Source organism: Colobus angolensis, unplaced genomic scaffold (genome assembly GCF_000951035.1).
Source record: "Colobus angolensis palliatus isolate OR3802 unplaced genomic scaffold, Cang.pa_1.0 Scaffold69, whole genome shotgun sequence".
NCBI classification, from domain to species: Eukaryota; Metazoa; Chordata; class Mammalia; order Primates; family Cercopithecidae; genus Colobus; species Colobus angolensis.
Window position 1 is genome coordinate 7,680,020 of NW_012120598.1, and position 6,514 is coordinate 7,686,533.

Genomic DNA, 6,514 nt, shown 5'->3' on the forward strand with positions numbered 1-6,514 from the left:
AGCTGAGATCATGCCACTGCACTCCAGCCTAGCAACAGAGAGAGACTGTTTTGTTTTATAAAAAAGTTTTAGAATCATTTCATAATTATCAAAAAAATGAAATGTGGTTAACTTACCTAGCAAAAACTAAAATAAAAACATGGTAATTTGAAAATAAACTGAATATAAATTTTCTCTTCACCCTTATAGAAGTTACAGTCAAAATACAATAGGCAACATCAAAATATCTCATGTTCCCCATAAATATATATATCTTACTAGGTGCCCACAAAAAATTACAAAATAAAAATTAATAAATAAAATATATGTGTGTATATATATGTATATATGTATGTGTATATACACATACATGTATATATGTATGTGTGTGTGATTGTGTGTGTGTGTGTATATCAGGCAGTGTTTCTTAGAAACCACCTTAGATTCCAATGAGAGACTGGCATTGAATTTTTTATTGCTTTTTAAAAAAATATAAATTTATTTTTTAAATTTAAAAATATAAATTGAGTGTATTTATGGTATATTATGTGATGTTTTGATATATAAAGTAAAGTCATAAATTAAGCTAATTGACATCCATTAATGAATAAAATATAAAATAACCATGAATATCATGAATATGTCTTAGTACTCCCACCTACCTACTGGATTGAGCCTAGTCTAAACTTTGGTACTTATTTATCTCTGAACTCCTTTCTGCCTTCTCAGCACTGTCCTGTCCTCTAAACATTGGAGTGCCTGAAAATAATTCTTGACCTTCCTAACTGGCATTATATAGTTTCCTATGAGCCCTCAGGCTTCTTTCATGGCTTTAAATATTCTCTGGAGGTTGATGATTTCAGACTGCGTTTAACAATATTACTCTGACTGCATTCACTAGCAATAGTAGTGAATGCAGAAGATGCATCCAAGGGATCAGTTATCTGGCGACTGTAATAATACAGGTGAGATTAGATGATTGCCTGGAGCAGGGTGATAATGCCCACGGGAACATGTGGTAAGATTCTTGAAATGTTTGGTGGTAGTGACCACAAGTCTCACTGATGTATTAGATCTTGGTTTTAAAGGAAAACAAGAAATTAAGAATGACAATTGGGATGTTTACCTGATCAACTGAATAATGAGTGGCATCAATTATTAAGAGGAAAAAAATTAGGGAATGACAAGTGGGATGGAATAATTGGGTACAAATTTTGTATTGAATTGTTTTGTAAAAGTGTGAGAGAGCTTAGCAGAGGCCTGAAGAGATGAGTCTACTTTTGTTTAAATTATAGAATGTAAGGGAAGAGAATTGTGAGTTGATTTGGATTACATTTTTTAGTAGTTCCATTGTGAATAGAATAAAAATAGGACAATAGTTACAGGGTAATGTAGGCTCAACGAGTGTTTTGCTATATATTGTGTTTATTTAAGCCTGTCCATCAGGTTTCTTATTTGCAAATGCTGGAAATCATCCTAGACAACTTAAGCATTTTAGTGTATAAATAAGAACTACATATGAAAAATGCGTATGTATTATGACAAGCAATTTCATCATAGATATGCCACTAAGTACTTATAAAAAAACTTTCTTAGCATTATTCTTTCATCTCTAAAATAAGGAGTTTCTACTAAAGGTCTAGTCTTACCACTGCAAAATTTTACAATTCTAAGAGCATTTGAGGCCAAATTTGACTGCAATTTGTTATGAATGAATATATACGACAGTTCTGTTTTTTCATTAGAGGTTAACTCAGAGGCTATACAAAGGGTTATACTATTTTATACTACACTTTATTATTTCTTTGGGAAATCATGGTTTTAAAAACACATTTACTTAACATTGACAATGCATTTAATATGTGAGGTAGAACAAGTCACTTAATATTTTGTGCCTAATGTTTCTAATATTAAAGATGGACATAATTATGTAGACAAAATGCTTGTAATCATAAGCACTCCATGAATCTACCTTTCTGAGATATTACAATTTGAAATATTAATATAATTTGAAGTTTAGCTTTGTTATTCACATATGCTGATCATATTAGCATGTAAAAAATGTGAGACAGTATTATTTCTTCACACCACGTGGACTTGGTAATCCACTACAAAGGCAAATTCTACTGTCTAATCCAGGTAAATGACTATTTTGTTTACTATTATAAAGGTCATTGGCTGGCTTACCTTTATATTGTCATACTGTATTCTGATCTGGAGTGGGACTCCTAATCCCACAAAATATTTAGTGATGGAGAAAGATATATTCTAAAAATAATCAGAAATAGAGATATTTATGAAAGATAAATGTTCTCTTATCATCATGGAAGGTTTATGAAGTAGAGAATCATATACAGAAAAAAATGGTCAAGATAAACAGAAAAATGCAGGCAGTTTTACAATGGACATAAAGCTGTTCAGCAAATACTAAATGCTTTCTCTCACTTCAGGAAACCCATACCAGCACGAAACTCTCAGTTGAACCAGGCTAAGCACAAACTCGTACCAGTACACATCATGAGTTAAATATTAACATTGCATTCTTGAAGTCTCACATATTCAAAAAGATGAAAACTGAAAATGAAAAACAAAGTGAGTAGGTCTAGATTGGGCAAAAGTCATTTAATGTTTAAAATGCATTAGGCAGTTACCAAATAGTTACATTATTCTGCATTTCCTCAAACTTTGCTGTACATCATTAGTGTTAAGCAAATGTTTCTGATAATATTGGTACTCAATGATTAATCGCCTTCTATAGTTAAATTTCCATCTACAAAACCAGTATTATTGACTGAGTGGTACACCATGCTTCTATCCTCCCTTAATTATTATACTATTTGAGAGGTTAAGCTTATAAACCCATAAAAGATTACCCATTTACCTAGTAAATATTGTTCAGGTTGCTTACCCGATATTTCTTAAGTAATAAACAGCTCCAAGAGGAGTAGTTAGGAAAATCCAATCTCTGTTAAGCATGAGCAGAAATCACACATAAACCTGCAAAAGCATCCTGTGTGCATGGGAAAAGTCAAGTCCAAATGGAAAGGAGTCATGTGTAAGGATGTGTGAGCATTCAAAAAAAGCTAAGTCATCACAGATATGTCCATTTTCTGTTCAAGGAAATGTTTTCTTCTGAAAATGAAGAATATTGATATGTACAGCTATGCATATGAAAGATACCTTAATCAAAGTGTTTCAAATTCAGTTAAACAGTGGCTTAAATCTTATCTCTTACAGACACACTTAATGCATGCAATGAATGTCATTACAAATAAGAGTAAAGGTGTTAAATGTACACATGGGTTAGATTTTAGGATTATATTCTGGCATTACATTACATAGTTATCCTAAACCAAAATTTCTGATATCACTAGCATACAAATGTCTGTTCCATGTTTTTTTTTTATATCCCAGTCTTACTCATTGTTCTCTGAGTTAATTCCATCGCACTTGTTCAGGGCATCTCATCTCAGTGTGGAATGTCTATAGTAATCTTAGAGCCTGTCTCTTTGATCAGAATTTCTGTTCTCCAAATCACATAAAATGCTGCCTCTTTAAAAATTTGACAAATTGTTTACTAGTAATACAAAATAATATGGTTTAAATTTTTATATTATACATCTTTTTAAATTGCAAAACTTATTTTAGAGTAATTCTGTCTCTGCAAACACCAAATTCAGATGCTCTACTATTAAAATTAAAACAACTGATAGTTATCTGTATTCCAAATATATGGTGTTATTTCCCACACTATGATAAAGTGGCATAACAAGCCATTGTTCTTGTACTCTAATTATTATCTGTATTAGGAGTAACACTGATTATTCTAAAAACAAAACCACCCTCTTTGTAAATTGTTTTTCAGTGTTTCATGGCATATGTTCAGAAATCCAATGCAATAGTTATGTGAGAGTTAAATTTACAGCTCTCATTTTGAATGTTTCAACATAACCACATTGCTTAAATGAAACGCCTGTGAGGATTTAATTGATATTTTAAAGCAAAAACCACACTAGGATATTGGTTTGAATACTTTCTAAACTAAAAATCATTACATCTAATCTCCATGACATAGAACTTTGGGGTCATGACTGTCTATAAAGTATTATTGGAACAGATGGACATAGAGCATTTTTCTGAGAAAGGCAAGACCAAATTTTAAATTTTTCTGAGAGGACTTAACCCTTCCATCTGCCTCACTGAATATTAAAGCATGCATGTCTGCCATTAACAAGTATTATGAAATATTTGCACTCAAATTTCTTGCAGAGTAGAAATTTTGTTGGTCACTTAATAGAACCTTATTTTGTCATGTAAAACAACCAAACACTCCTTAATAATCCAAATATCAGTTTATTAAATACCTGATATAATAATAGAACTTTGATGAAGGATTTATCAAAGAACATATGACCCATTCATTTATCTGAATATTCAAAATTTTATTTTGGATTACATATGAGAAGCATAAAAGTAGGCATATCAACTATATCAAGAGCTTAACTTACTTTATTAATAGTGTTTTAATATTTTGACAATTATCAGCGGAAAGCATATGCATGGACTGAATGTTTGTGTTCACCCAAACTTCATATGCTGCAATCTTAAGCGCCAATGTGATGGTATGAAGAGATGGGCCTGTGAGAGGTAATTAGGCTATGACAATGGAACCCTCACAAATGGGATTAGTTCCTCTGTGAAAGGTACTAGCTGCACTCTGATATATATATTTTTTTCCTTCTATCCTCTTTTAGAAAACATTCACTGGCTTTTATTTTTTTTGAGTTGAAGTCTCACTCTGTCGCCAGGCTGGAGTGCAGTGGCGCGACCTTGGCTCACTGAAACCACCTCCTGGCAAGCAATTCTCCTGCCTCAGCCACCCCAGTAGCTGGGATTACAGGTGCGCTCACGCCCAACCGATTTTTTTCTGCTTTACGAGAACATGAAATATTTTTCATATCACGTTCAAAACAGATTATTAAAAAACACTCCTAATTTTTAGGTAACTATCTTGCTCTCTTTCAGTCATGTGAGAATACAAGAAAAAGTTGGCAGTGTGCACCAGAACCCAGCCATGCAGGCTACCTGAACTGACTTCCAGCCTCCAGAACCATGAAAAATAATTTTCTGTTGTTTATAACCCACCTATCTATAGTGCTTTCTTGTAGCAGCCCAAATGACTGAGACAGAATACTATATATATATTTTTTTTTTTTTTTTTTTTCTTTTTTTTTGAGACGGAGTCTCGCTCTGTCGCCCAGGCTGGAGTGCAGTGGCCGGATCTCAGCTCACTGCAAGCTCCGCCTCCCGGGTTCACGCCATTCTCCTGCCTCAGCCTCCCGAGTAGGTGGGGACTACAGGCGCCGCCACCACGCCCGGCTAGTTTTTTTGTATTTTTTAGTAGAGACGGGGTTTCACCGTGTTAGCCAGGATGGTCTCGATTTCCTGACCTCGTGATCCGCCCGTCTCGGCCTCCCAAAGTGCTGGGATTACAGGCTTGAGCCACTGCGCCCGGCCATGTTTTTTTTTTTAACTTTGAAGCATTTTTTCTTGCCACTTACAAAGACAACTTAAAGGATACTTTTTCAGTATTTCCATAAGCTTGTTTGAAAGAGAGCATGTGGCAGAATTTTTTTTTTTTTTTTCCCCAGTTCTCAGTATCAGGAAGCATGCTTTTCTTAAAAATGTTGTTTTGTTTCTTTGTGCTTTCGGTCTTCCTTCTGCATGCCATGAATTGTTAACTGATGATGTAAACATTTTTGGTTTAGCTGCTAAATCTCTACATCTCCAGCAGTAGAGGTATAAGGTATATGAATCTTCCCTTGGCATTATAATTTTTGTATCATTCTTTGTAATAATCCCTGACTCTCTGGGTTTATTTTTATTATTATTTTACAGAAGGCAAATTTTCTAATTACTGCAAAATCTCTTGGAGATAAGGCAGAACCTTGACAAATGACAAACCTGGTGAACCTATATAAACAACTTCTAACTAGGCAGGATACTGCCCCAACAAGGATGAACTGAGTAATGGCCAGATGGTGCCACTATCTCCTCACTCTGGCAAGATTGTTGAGTCTTGCTGACAGTGTCAGCTGTACTAACTCAGGAAAAGTAATGCCCAGCTCCATACCATGATTTCTACACTGTCCCTCACAGACTACTGCTGAATGCCATTAAACATAAAGGTTTTCTCTGTTCTGCGAGAAAACATCAAGACTAAATCAGCTTCACTACTTGCCACTATTTTTTTTGGTCAGTGTTTAACAGGTACGTTTCTCAGAGCGTCAGTCTTACAAGCTATTCTTTTTTCTAGTAACTTTTTATTCCTTTTCCCAGATGGAGTTTCCTCTTCATTTCCCCATCTCTTCTAACACTCTGCTGCTATGGACACTGCATGCTCTGTTCTAATTTCAATAGTGTATAATGCTCTCTCAAAATTCTTTTGTCCAAAAGTTACTTCTACGTCTGTCTTTTAACTAAACACACTGTTTCCTCTTCAGTCCATTCAAATAGAGGCTTTTTTAATTTTTTC